This window comes from Tupaia chinensis, unplaced genomic scaffold, assembly GCF_000334495.1.
Source record: "Tupaia chinensis unplaced genomic scaffold, TupChi_1.0 Scaffold000047_1, whole genome shotgun sequence".
In the NCBI taxonomy this organism is placed as follows: Eukaryota; Metazoa; Chordata; class Mammalia; order Scandentia; family Tupaiidae; genus Tupaia; species Tupaia belangeri.
The window spans coordinates 1,809,014-1,823,147 of NW_006159505.1; positions in this window are offsets into that span (position 1 = coordinate 1,809,014).

Here is a 14,134-nt window from a genome sequence, read left to right on the forward strand (position 1 = left end):
AGCGACCCTAAAATGAAAAAACCCCCACAAAAAAAAAAAAAAAAAAAAAAAGAGAAGATGGAGGCAAGAGGCAGAAAGCATGATGGGAACAGAATTCCAATTTCCTGGCTGGATAAAGGAAACAGACACCATGTCCCTGAAATATATCTGAATGAGACTACTTGTTTGCGATGCTAATTTAAACTGATGCAGGTAAACAAGCAAGATGCAGGTAGTCAAGTAAGCCAAAACAGGACGATTCCACTCATTTTGGAAATGAAAGTTGTTGTTTTTTTTTTTCTCAATATAAGAAGGGTCAGAGCTTTCAAGGAATTGGGAAACTCGACAGCTCAAAACTGGAGAACTTGTGGAATCTATGAATAAGAAACTAGAGTCTAAGTTAAATTAAGGTCTCTTTTGAAAATGAGAATTGAGGGGAAGATGACGGAGGCGTTGAGCTGAGCACGTGGCAGCAATTGGGAGACGGCGTGGGGGTGAAGAACCAAACTCTGTACTCGATAAGAAGTATTCCAAGTGAGGGGGAAAAACATCCCTGCATAAATTCTAAAATTTATCCATGTGGTGTGATTGTCCCCAGGTCCCTGGGGTAGCTTGGCTGGTTGCCTAAATCGCACATGGTCCCTTGTCAAAATGGTGAAATCCAGTTCCTCAGAACTTTTGACAAGCCAAAATATTCTATTTCCACACTTTTCTCTTATCTCCCACTCAACTTCCCCTGTATCAGCCACCTCCATTTTCCTTTAGTCAGATTTTTGATGGAGATGAAAATTATACAACCAAGTCTTTAAAACAGATGCCTTTTGCGAGGGGTCATGCACAGAGGAAAGTCATGGTCTTTTATTTCTCCTGCCCACTTAGGCTCTGGTGGAGGATTCTATTATACTTCTTAAATTTTTTAAAGCATTATATATTTAACGATTTATTATTATTATGTTAAAATTTTCTGTTGGGCACATGCAATTACGAGAGAGAGAGGGGGGGAGAGAGAGAGAGAGAGAGGAAAGTAAGAAAGCAAGTCATCACCTGATCCCCTCGAACTACAGTTGGCCTTGCGAAATCTAGCACCTTAACCACCATGCCACCTCCTGATCCCAAATTCTATTATACTTCTAATAGTTATTTTTTTTTAAATGTTTATTTAGGTGCCAGCAGATGGCGTAGTTGTTATGTTGCTGGACCCTTACATGACCAACTATGGTTTGAGTCCTGGACCTGGTGGGTTGAAACTCACACCGGATGCATGTGTGTGCGTGCCTGATTTCCTGGAAGGAGAATGAAGAAGGGATTGCAACATGGCCATCCTCCTGGGCTGTGATTTATCACTTTCCCTCTCACCGTCTCTCTCTCTCTCTTTGGTGAGTATACATGCCTTAAAGCCAAAATCTCTTTAAAAATGTTTATTTATTCCATGAGTGAGAGACAGAGAGAGAAGGAGAAAGAATGAAATGGAGGTACCTTCAACAGGGTTTTCATGCCACCATCCATCTCCAGTGTCAGTTAGTCCAGTTCATGGCTCCATGGTAGCCATGGGACGTGAACCCTGGACTAAAATGCAAGCTGGGTGAAGGGGCTGTGGGGAGAGGGCTGCAAAAGCTGGAAACCAGGAAGGCCTGCCTCTCCACATCTGGAATGTGAAAGATGGCCAGTGATTACTTACTTCCCAATTCGTTATAAATATCTATGAATAAGATGCTTACAGAACATTATTTTTGATGTGAAAAACAAGTAGCAGTACTGAATAAGAGGTACAGGAACATTGTGTGACTGTTGAAGTAATGACTATACAAAAACTGCATGCACATACCAATGAATGAAGATAGTCTAAAAAGAAACACTTCAATACGAAAATAGATTCAATGCTGTAGTGAAGTGATTTTAGGTAAAATGTTTATGAATTTTTATAATGGCATAAATGTAATTTCAAATGTTTAAAGAAAGAAAGAATTCATTGCCTTTCACGTTGCCCACAGCCCTTGAGCCAATATTAACTTAGGAGTACATGAGTGTCCTCATTCAGGTCTGCTACTCATTCTAGGTCTCACCACAGGCTCTGCACAGCAAGAATACTTTGTCCTAATTCTCACCTCCTTCTCCTATACCGTTTTGAAGCTGAAATAAAACGTGTAGGAGACATGTCAGGTTTAGACAGGATCCTGTTCCATTGTCTTGGAAGTTAGATGGAAAATATTTTGTAGCCTCACAGGGGCAGTTGGGACAGTTGAAGTTTAATTTTCTCTTCCCCCCTCTTTTGGTTCTGCTCCACCTACTTCCTCCATTGACTGGTTGCCAGACAGCACAAGCGCTTGCCCGGGAGAGACAGACAGAGGGAGAGGAGAGGGAGAAAACATTCCCCAACAGGGCATGACTATGCCACAAGCCCTTCTCCTCCATTTCTCCACCCTACTGGGATTTGGGGTATGCATGCAACATGCCTAGCATGTTTTTCTAGTTGCTGAGTCCAGGATTTAAATGTCAGTTGGCCATGAGAGATTCAGATCCCTTAACCACTAGGCTGTAGGACAGCCCATCTCCTTTCCTTTAGTCACAAAACACATAAATTAATGCAAAGAGCAACTGGTGAGTTCACACATTCCTTGTCTGGTCTGATTGAGCTCTGCTGAAAAGCTCTGACAAGTTCTGTGTGGCTGTGGAGGAGAGGGGTGATCAGAGGAGACAGGGCCGCTGTGGTATTGTAGCCCAGCTTGTGCCCTGCCTAAGGATACCTGGCTGCTGGGGTGCATGAGGACGGAAGCCCCATTCCTGTTTCACTCTTCAAGCTGTGTGCTTTGGTAGAAGCTGCTTCAGAAGTGCCTTTCTTTTTTCTTTCTTTCTTTTGACATTGTCCACTTACTGGGCTGTGGTCCCTGTTCACAGAGATTATGCCATTGACTAGGAAGAGTACAAGTGAAAACCCTCTCATCTTGTAACGTGTATTGCTCTTTTGCCTAACTTGTACACATAGAAGGAACCTTCTTTCATTCATTCGAGATACACACACTTAGCAGCTGCTCTGAGAGGGGGTTAGGGTTACTCAGAGAATGCTGCTTCAGACAGAAGAATTTTGAGACCACTCAAAAGATTTTTCTAAAGAAACCGGGAATATACAGACTTATTTAAGGAAAGGACCAGATGTGCAGATGTGCTCAGCACCCTGGCTCAGACTCTACCATCTCATCAATCTTGTCAGCTGTTGCATCTCTGTACCTGAGGACAGTTTCCAGAACCCCAGAACCCCAGAGCCCCAGAACCCCAGAGAGCTGTCTTTTTTGTTTTTTGTTTTTGTTTTTGTTTTTGCCATAGAATGTGTTCACTCACTAGAGAGAGTAGAGAGAGACAAAGAGAAACAGAGAGAGGGAAAGTGAGAAATCACCCCTCTGGGGGATGGCCACAGAACAATCCCTTCTCCTCCATTCTCCTCTCGGTATTTTGTGCACTCACATACACCTGTTGTGAGTTTCAAGCTGCTGGGTCTGGGGCTTGGACTCTGGCTGGCCATGTGGGAATCTAGTGCTTTAACCACTGTGCCATCCGCTGGCCTAGAGAGCTGTCCTACCCACCCAAATTCTGCATGCTGGAAGTGCTGCTGCAGCCCTCAGACAAAGACTGATGGGAGTCGGTGTAAAATAGCCCACTCCCTTGTCTCTCTAGTCAGGTGAACTGAGATGTGCGTTTTGCATCTTTTATGGGAATTTTCTTGTGGGATCAAGCTCTCATTGCTCTTTATGGCCCTTGATTTAGCACACCTTTTATTGGCTGCCTTCCTTCTTCTGTCGCTCCTTTATCTCTCCTGTAGGTGGCGCCTGCACTTCCCAAATAAACCCTACCCTTGAATCTTGTCTGTTTCTGAGGAAACCCACAGGAAGACACCGTGTGCCAGGCTGGAACAGAGACTGAGCTGGGATTGAGGGGGAAGTGGATATGTGGGGGCAGGGTGATTTGTGCAAGGACTCAGAGACCAGACTGAAAGTTCAGACTTGATTTAGGTGGCAGTTCGTGTGCTGGATGATATATGAGTGATGTATTTTTCTTTCAATTTATTATTTTCATGTTCGATTTATTAGTTCCTAGGTTTCTACAACCTTGCATTTTTTATTGATATCCGGCTAATCAAATCTTGCCTGAAGATAGAGATTGCAATCTTATCTCTCAGTTGCCAGTGAAAAGAATTCTACAGAGAAGTGTTATTAAGGTGTAAGACCGAGAGGAAATTCAGAGCTATGAAACCATTCCCAAGACCTTGTAAGAGAAAGATGAAGGTGAAGATAGTTACAAGATTAGAGGATTTTTATTTGTAGTCATCCTATTCAATATTTAATATCCTAAAGAAAGAGTAGCTTTGCAAGGTTATCTGAAAAGTGTTCTTAAAAATACTGGGTTTTCAAAAATTTAATATTCCCTATGTGGGAAACCTTGAATTCCAAAGCATTGCATAATAATTGGTTGTCAGGAGAAATTGCGTGACTGTAACTGGTGTCTATAACTCCTGAATGTATATAAATAACTTAAATCTCTTTGTTCCACAGAAGGGTTTGAACATTCTCTATGTGATTCTTCTCATTTAGACCCTAAATAATATTGATAAAGCCAGTGACTCTGGTAGCCCTTTTGTCCTAAGACAACACATGTGAGAGACTTTAATTAAAATTTGGGCAAATGTATTATATTTTCTCTGCCTTGTAGGCTTAGAAACCCAGGTCAAGCTTTTGTGGAGTTATTTCCCTCTGTCATGCAATTCGAAAACCTAGAATCATCTTTAATATGTAGACTCTCATTAGCTGATCTCACAGAGAATGTACTGAAAGAACCAACGGAATACCAGTTCATTCATTCACACGGGTATTCTTTCTGCAGAGCAGCTTGGACATCCATTTGCTCTAGTCAGAGCACTTTTATACTGTAGGCAGATTGCCCAAGGAGACAAACTAAATCAGAAGTTTGTTTAGTATGTATGAATTGAAAACAAAGGGAATTGGATGATTTAAATGATTAATGGTTTCAAGTGAAGGTGACACTGCCATCCTACTCCTGGAGCCAGAGCGTTTAATGGATTTCTGGTTCAGAGTCCTCTCTCCTGTGGGTGATATTTGAATGGACACTCATGTGTTTCTGTGATGCTTTTTTTCCCTATACTCATGCCTAAGTAACAATTACCCTACTATGAAACATGCTTTTTTTGGAAAGGTTTTTTGTTTGTTTATTTGTTTTTTGCTATAGGGCCCATGTGCTCACCAGAAAGACAGAGACAGAGAGACAGAAAGCAAGAAATCACCCCCCCGCCCCCCCACGGAGGATGGCCACTTCACAATCCCTTCTTCTCCATTCTCCTCTCAGGATCTTGGGCACATATGCACATGTGCCTGGTGTGAGTTTACGTCATTGGGTCTCAGACTCAAACCGCGATCATCTACATGGGAGTCCAGCGACATAGCCCTTATGCCAACTGCTGGTCCCGGGACATGTTGTGTTTTAAAAAATATTTTTTGACAGATTTTTGCTAAAGGGCACATGTGCTGGCTGGAGAGACAAAGACAGAGAGACAGAAAGCAAGAAATCGTGCCCCGGGAAGGATGGCCAGCACGCAGTCCCTTCTCGACCATTCTCCTCTCAGGATTTTGGGCATGCATGCACATGTGCCTGGTGTGAGTTTTATAAGCTGTGAGGTCCGGGACTGGAACCATGATCGACTATGAGGGAGTCCGACAATGTAACCGTTATGCTATCTGCTGGTCCCATGCTTTAAAAAACATTTTTAATATGTTGAGAGCTTTTTTTTTTTTTTTTTTTTGCTATAGGGCATGTGCACTCACCAGAAAGACACAATAGACAGAGACATAGAAAGCGAAAAATCACCCCCTAGGGGGGATGGCCATGCCACAATCTCTCTCCATTCTCCTCTCGGGATCTTGGGCACACACACACACACACACACACACACGCCCGGCGTGAGTTTAAGCCGCCGGGTCCGGGACTCGAACCGCGGTTAGCTACATGGGAGTTCAGTGAAATAGCCATTACACTAACTGCTGGTCCCATAACTAGAGATTCTTAAGCACCTAAAAACTGAATGTAACTTCTTCTCCTTAAAATGACTTTTATGTTTCTGCTCTGATTCATTATGTTTATGAAAGAACAATATGGAGGTTCCTCAAAGACCTTCAAATAGAACTATCATATGATCCAGCAGTTCCATTCCTGGGTATCTACCCCAAGGACAGGAGAACACTCAGTCGGAAAAGCACTTGCACAACTATACTTATTGCAGCATTATTCACGATTGCTAAGACATGGAACCAACCCAAATGTCCACAAACAGATGAATGGATTGAAAAAGTGTGGCACATATACTCCATGGAATACTGTTCAGCCATAAAAAACAACAAGGCCCTACAATTTGATAGAAAGTGGATGAATATGGAAGATTTGTTGCTTAGTGAAGCAAGTCAAGCTATGAAAGAGAGACATTGTATATCTCTATTTAACATATATCGACTGCACTCTGTGGTAGAAGCTGAAAGACTGGAGGACATAAAAGCATTAAAAATTGTTATGGGCACTAGAGACAAAGTGGAAAGAGAGTGTGGGAGGGGAAGAGCATAGGATAGGAAATTTGGGGGAAGAAATAGAGAGGTTAGACATTTGTGGGACACAGATATGGTTTATTATCTGTTGACGAGGATGTGTATAATAGTCTCAGCTGGGCTGGACTGAGGTGTAAATCATGCTGGGTAAAGTCTCTTCACAATCTAAATGATGTATAGCATTTGAATGTATAAATAATAATAATAATAAATTTTAAAATGTTAAACTCTGCTATATTGAATGCTTTAAACTTGATTTCTTTCTTTTTGCGGTTAGCCAGTGTGACGGTTGGAATGGGTAGGGACCATTGTGTTAAAGACGGAAAAGCTAGATGGGCCAGCAGATGGCACAGTGGTTAAGGCATTGGACTCCCACATGGCCCACCATAGACCTGATGGCTTGAAGATCACTCTGGGCACTTGTGTGTATGTGCCCAAAATCCCAGCAGGAGAATGGAGGAGAAGGAATTATGGTGTGGCCATCTCCCCCCCGGGGGGGGTTGTGATTTCTTACTTTCCCTCTCACTGTCTCTGTCTCTCTCCAGCAAGTGCATGTAATTCTAAAATCTTCCAACAATTTTTTTTTTTTTTTTAAAAAAAAAGCCTTAACATTTAATTCTTTATAAGGCAATTAGCATGTGTTCATTACATATGTTTTATGCATGAGCTCTGTGACAGGAATGTGTGAAATCTGAACAGGAAGCTCAGGCTGTGTGCCCCAGGCACCATTCAGCAAGCCTGGGTTCCTCTGTGTGGGGTTAAGGGTCTCTGCACCTCCAGGGGTGGCTGGCAGGCAGATCTAACAGTGGCTAATGACACATTTCATGAGCAGTCTGAGCTGAACTGAAGATATGGAGAAAAAGGCACCACAGTTATTGAAAGAGACTGAAAGCAAAAGACAAATTTTATTTCATTTTATTTTTCTTAGAGAGTCTTTGCTATAGGGCATGTGTGCTTGCTGGAGAGACAGAAAGCCAGAAATCGCCCCCCAAAGGGGGTGGCTATATCACAATCCCTTCTCCTCCATTCTCCTCAGGATTTTGGGCACATGCAAACATGTGCCCAATGTGAGTTTGAATCTGTTGGGTCCAGGATTCAAACCATGGTCGACCATTTGGAAGTCCAGCAACATAACCATTACTCCTTCAGCTGGTCCCACAAAAGACAATTTTTAAACTGCATGTAAAAGGTCAGAGAAAACACAGATGCACACACACACAAAAACAACAACAACAACAACAACAACAACAAAAAACCAGAGTAAGCAATTTAGTGATTTCCAGGGACAGCTTCAGGAGCCATTCTGTGTAAACTGCAACAGAGTTGTAAGAGAATTCCATCCAAATTCACTTCACTTTCGGTTCCAAGCCTTCCATTATTACTTGACAAGAACTTTTTTTTTTTTTTTGAGAGGTTTTTGCTATAGGGTGCGTGTGTTAGCCACAAAGACAGAGAGAGACAGAGAGATAGAAAGCGACAAATCACCCCCCAGCGGGGATGGCCACACCACAATCCCTTCTCCTCCATTCTCCTCTCGGGATCTTGGGCACGCACACACATGTGCCTGGTGGGAGTTTAAGTCGACCGGGTCCAGGACTCAAACCGTGGTTGACATAGCCATTATGCTAACTGCTGGTCCCCTGGTCCCAAGTTTTTAAAATTCACGCCAGGCTTTCATGGAAACATAATGGTCAGGTAAATAAGCCAGTAGATAAAAGATAGTATTTGGGCCTTGTGGTAAAGAAAAAGACGTTTTTTTTTGGGGGGGAGAGGTTTTTTACTAGAGGGCACATGTGCTTGCCAGAAAGACACAGAAAGACAGAGAGACAGAAAGTGAGAACCTCAAATGACTACCTGGGAGTCCAGTGACATAGCCATTATGCCAACTGCTGGTCCCAGGAAAAAATTATTATCTTCTTTTTAAAATGAATGATCTATAATAATGTGTACCTTCTGTGACTCTAGAGAATTCTAAGAGCTCTGCTAGTTCCTGGCTAGGGTCTTCCTCAGGCTTTCCTTATACTTGAGCCTAACAATAGTGAGAGCCCACAGACAGGCTTTTACAGCTTCACTTGATGCCTTGACTGCCCAGATAAGACCCTGAGAATTACCCTAGACCAGGATGTCTTGACCTTGACTCTACTGACATCTTGGTCTGGATGATTCTTTACTGTGGGGTTTGCCTTGGTACCGCAGGATATTTGGTCGCATTTCCGGCCTCTACCCACTGGATGCCAGTGGTACTCCACTCCTCCCCACCCCCCAAGTAGTGACAACCAAAACCATCTTCAGATATTACCAAATGTCCTTTTTTTGGGCAAAATTGCTCCTCGTTGAGAACCACTGGCTTAGACAAATCCATTCCTCTTCCCCATTGGATATATAAATGATCACAAAGTTCTGTAGAATTCGTCTTGAGTTTTCTCTCAAGTCTGTTCCATCTTCTCTGTCCCCAATGTTCCTGATCCCGAAGGGAATGTACCAGAGTGTTGTTAAGTTTTGGATGAAAGGCAGGAAGGGGAACCCTAGAGCAGAGTATAAGCTGTGGCTGAGGCTGTAGTAGCGGATACCGCCACTGGGTGGTGTCCATACAGCACCAACTCTGAAAAGTAGACAGCAAAGCACCCAAAGTCAGGACTCTGCATTGCCCTAGAAGCCGCTGAACACGAGTTGGCCCAGGCCAAGGCAGCACTGTTAGACATCATCTAGCTACAGAGCACCTACTGTGTGCTAGGCACTGCAGAAGGTACTTTACTCAGAATAATAGGAATCATAATTAACCTATATTGAGCATTTACTTCCTGCCAGGCTCAGTTCTGTGGATTGCATTATCTCCTTCCATTCTCACCGTAATCCTAAGAGATGGATATATCCATTTATGTATCATATCAATTTATAGATGAGAAAACAAAGGTACAGAGAAATTAAGATCTCATAACAATTTATAACTCTTCTAGATATGCTTGATAAAGTCATTTAACTATTGAACACGTAGTATGCACTTTTGTAGGTGTGAGGTATTATTAACCAGTGAAGGAGAGAAAAGAGATCTCAGAATGCAAGAGTTATAATCCAAGTTTGCACAGCTCACCAAGTCCGCATGTGAATTCGGGGCTGTGTGTCTGATTCTAGCACCTTCCAGGGCGCACATGTAAAAACACAGGCAGAGGGACCCCAGCCGTTCCTCCTCCTAGCCTGTCTCTCTGCAGCTCCGCCATGACAGGCCCGTCATGTGCATCAACTCTGCGTCAGGCACTGTTCTGGACAACCAAGGTGAACGAGATAGACCCAGATTTTGCTTTTATGGAGTGAGGCAGCTGTTTAAGCAACTCATTCCAGAAATTGTTAAATGCAACGTGCTGAGTGCTGGAAAAGAGAAACAAAGGACGGAAAGTTATGACGTCATTTCAGGGGAAGCCAGCCTTGTGTAGGAAGTCAGTGTAGGCCTCCATGGGGAAGGGAGCGGGTTGAGAGTTCAAGGGTGAATAGCAGGTAACTGAGCAGCATGTCATAAAGATCTACACTGGGTGGGGTGGGGGGGTGGGGAAGGCTTGGAGGCTGGGGAAGAGCATGATCAGAAAGATAAAGCACAGAGAGGCTGCCCCACTGGCCAAGAGGTGCCCCAGGCCCAGACAGGAAAGCTTTGCTCACACAGGGAGTTATACTCAGGGACAAATAACAAAAATCCCAGTTTATAGCAGGAAACACAACTAATGTTTTCATGAGTTCCTTATAACCAATTTTGGTTACCAGCATGGGCTCTGGGATCAGATAGCCTGGGGTTGAATTTTAGCTCTGCCATTTATTGACTGGGTAATGTTGGGGAAGTTCTACCTGGCCGGTGTCTCTGTGTCATCATCTGTAAAATGGGAGCAAAACTGCTCCCAGTATTTAAGGTTGTTGTGAGTATTAGATGAGCTAATCTAGGGACCAGCAGGTAGTATAGTGGTTAAAGCACTGGACTCTCACATGGCTGACCACGGTTCAAGTCCCAGACCTAGTAGCTTGAAACTCATGTTGGGCATGTGTACATGCATACCCAAGATCCCAAGAGGAGAACGGAGGAGAAGGGATTGTGGTGTGGCCATCCCCCCTGCGGGGTGATTTCTTGCTTTCTGTCTCTCCAGCAAGCACACGTGCCCTTATGCAAAATTCTCTATTAAAAAAAAGAGTTACTCTAGGCAGAGCACCCGGTACAGGATTAGTTGGTATAATACCATTATTATTATTATTAACTAGTATGATAAGTTTTTAACATAAAACATTTATATTCTACCCTCTTCATTTTATAAGGAGATATCTGCTGTCATTACCAACTTCTTTCTGAATGCACCCGGTGTGTGAGTGTGTATTGTAAGAGCATGGAGGAAAGACAAACGCCTCCCAAGTGATGCTGTGGTCACCTCAGAGATCAGAGAGAACTTGACCCACTTTTTCTTTACACAATTTTTATTGCTCTTCTGGAAACAACAACAACAAAAAAGAACGAATTGGCCTAAAAATTGAATAGGTAACTCAGAAACAGACCCCCATACCAATATATAACAAAGGTTCCACTCCAATTTATAAATGTTACAAATCAAGCCCTTCCTCACAACTATCAAAAATTAATTTGGAATGGCTCATAAGCCTAAATGTAGAAGCTAAAACAAAGCAATCAACCGTCTAGAAAAAATCCAGATGGAAAAGATTTTCTAAGCAGAATGCAAAAGACTGATACACTGGTGGGAATCAGCTAGTGGTGTGGTGCTTAAGGTAGCTGGATCCCACCTGACTGACTGCAGTTTGAGTCCCAGACCTGGTGACTTGAAAAACACACAGGGCATTTGTGTGCGTGTGCCCAAAATGCTGAAAGGAACATGGAGGAAAAGGGATTGCAATGTGGCTATCCCCCATGGGGTTGCTTTCTCATCTCTCTCTCTCTCTGTCACTTTCCAATGAACACAAGCCTCTCTAGCAAATTAAAAAAAAAAAAGATTGCTACATTAGGTTTAATAAAAATTAAGAACTTCTATTTATAAAAATACGCCATTAAGAGAGCAAAAATGTGGCAGCTGGATGGTGGCACAGCAGTGATGGAATACTGTGAGGCTAGGTTCGCATCCGGAGACCTCCCTGAGCATGCCAGACAGCATGTGTGCCTGTGGCCCAGCACTGGCTGAAGCTGGAGATCACGAGGCGAAGGCCCTATGTGGGGGTCAGGACCAGCAGTTAACGTAATGGCTATGTTGTTGGACTTCCATGTAGTGACCGCGGTTCACGTCCCGGACCCGGTGGCTTAAAACTCACGCTGGGCGCGTGTGCGTGCGTGCCCAAGATCCCGAGAGGAGAATGAAGGAGATGGGATTGCGGCATGGTCATCCCCCCTGGGAGGTGATTTCTCGCTATCTCTCTGTCTCTCTCTATCTTTCTGGAGAGCGCACACATCCTATAGCAAAAAACCTCTCCAAAAAAAAAAAAAAGAAAAGACCCTATATGTGGGGAGGCCATCTCTCTGTCTCTTTCTCTCTCACTGTCTCTTTTGCTCATTGAAGAGAAAGAAATTAAAAAAAAAAGATAGCAAAGAGGCAAGTCATAGACTGAGAGCAAATATTTGTAATATATTTGACAAAGGAACCATACCAGAATATATATATATGTATATGTACACATATACATATATATGTAATCATTTATAAATATACTGATATTTATAACATCAGTATGAATATATATGAATGTATTATATACATGAAACATTAAATAGCAATGATAAATACTGAACTATTAATATGACACATAAAAAACAAGAATTAATCTCAAAGACTTACTGTTAAATGAAAGAAACAAGACTCAACAAAAGTACATATCACATGACCCCACTTACGTGACATTCAGGACCAGGCAAAACTAATACACAGCGACAGGGATCAGAACAGTGCCAACAGCTAGAGTGGGTGCTGATTGGGAGGAGGCATGGGCGGGTCTTTCAGGAGCTAGAAATGTTCTATACCTTGATGTGGGTGATAGTTCCCCAGATGTCCACATAAGAAAAGAGTTATTGGGGACCAGCAGTTAGCGTAATGGCTATGACACTGGACTCCCATGTAGTCGACCGTGGTTCGAGTCCCGGACCTGGTGGCTTAAACTCACACCAGGCGCGTGTGCATGTGTGCCCAAGATCCCGAGAGGAGAATGGAGGAGAAGGGACTGCGGTGTGGCCATCCCCCCTGGGGGGTGATTTCTCGCTTTCTGTCTCTGTCCGTCTGGCGAGTGCAAACGCCCTATAGCAAAAACCTCTCAAAAAAAAAAAAAGAAAGAAAGAAAGAAAAGAGTTATTGAGTTTAACACTTGTGCACTTTACTAATGTAAATGATATTTCAATAAAAAATCATTTTAAAGACTTAGATATAAAATCAATTACAAAAAATTTTTTGATTGCCAGCGGCATGTGTACTTTCCAGAGAGCAAGAGAGGGAGACAGAGAGAGGGAGAGAGAGAAAGCAACCCCTAATGGGAAATGGTCATGCTGCAATCCCTCCTTTTCCATTTCTTCATCCTATTAGGATTTGGGGCATGCATACACATGTGCTCAGCATGTTTTTCAAGATGTTGGGTCTGGGATTCAAACCAGAGTTGGCCATGTAGGATCCAGCTTCCTTAACCATAAGGCCATGGGTCAGTCATTAGAAAGAAAAAAAAATAATAATAATGTGGTATCAGTGGGGAGACTGGACTTGCACTCCGCCCAGCAGTAATGAGGAGCCCTCTTTCCTATGTGTCTACAGAGGGTGGAGTCTTCTACCCACATCCCAACCTGGCAATAATGAGGTAGCACTCCCCACTCACACTGGAGTGATGAAAGGCACACACACACACACACACACACACGCACACACACACACAACTAAAACAAAAGGTTTAAATAATATCCAGAGTCTTGGGCCAGCCAGGTAGTGTAGTAGTTAAGGTGGCTAGATCACACATGACCAAGTGCATGGTTTGAATCCCAGACCTGGCAGCTCGGAATATATGCCAAGTGTGTGTGCATGTGTGCCCAGAATCCCAGGAGGATAATGGAGGAGTAGGGATTGCAGCATGGCCATGCCCCTTAGGGAGTGATTTTTCATTTGCCCTCTCTCTCTTCCTCTCTCTCTGTCTCTCTGTTATTTTTTATTTGCCCTCTCTCTCTTCCTCTCTCTGTCTCTCTGTCTCTATGGAAAGGTGCATATGCCTGACAGCAAAATAACAAAATACAAAAAAACAAAAACAAAAACAAAAACAAAACAAGAGAACCCCAGGGTCTCATGACATAGTACCTAAAATCTTCAGGTTTAAATATAAAATCAGGACTGGGAGCAGCAGTTGTCATAATGGCTATAACACTAGACTCCCACGTAGTTGACTGCAGTTCGAGTACCGGACCTGGTGGCTTAATTCACGCCGAGCGTGGGTGTGTATGTGCCCAAGATCCCGAGAGGAGAATGGAAGAGAGGGGATTGTGATGTGTCCATCCCCCAAGGGGAATAATTTCTCACTTTCTCTCTCTCTCTCCCTCCCTCCCTCCCTCTCTCTCT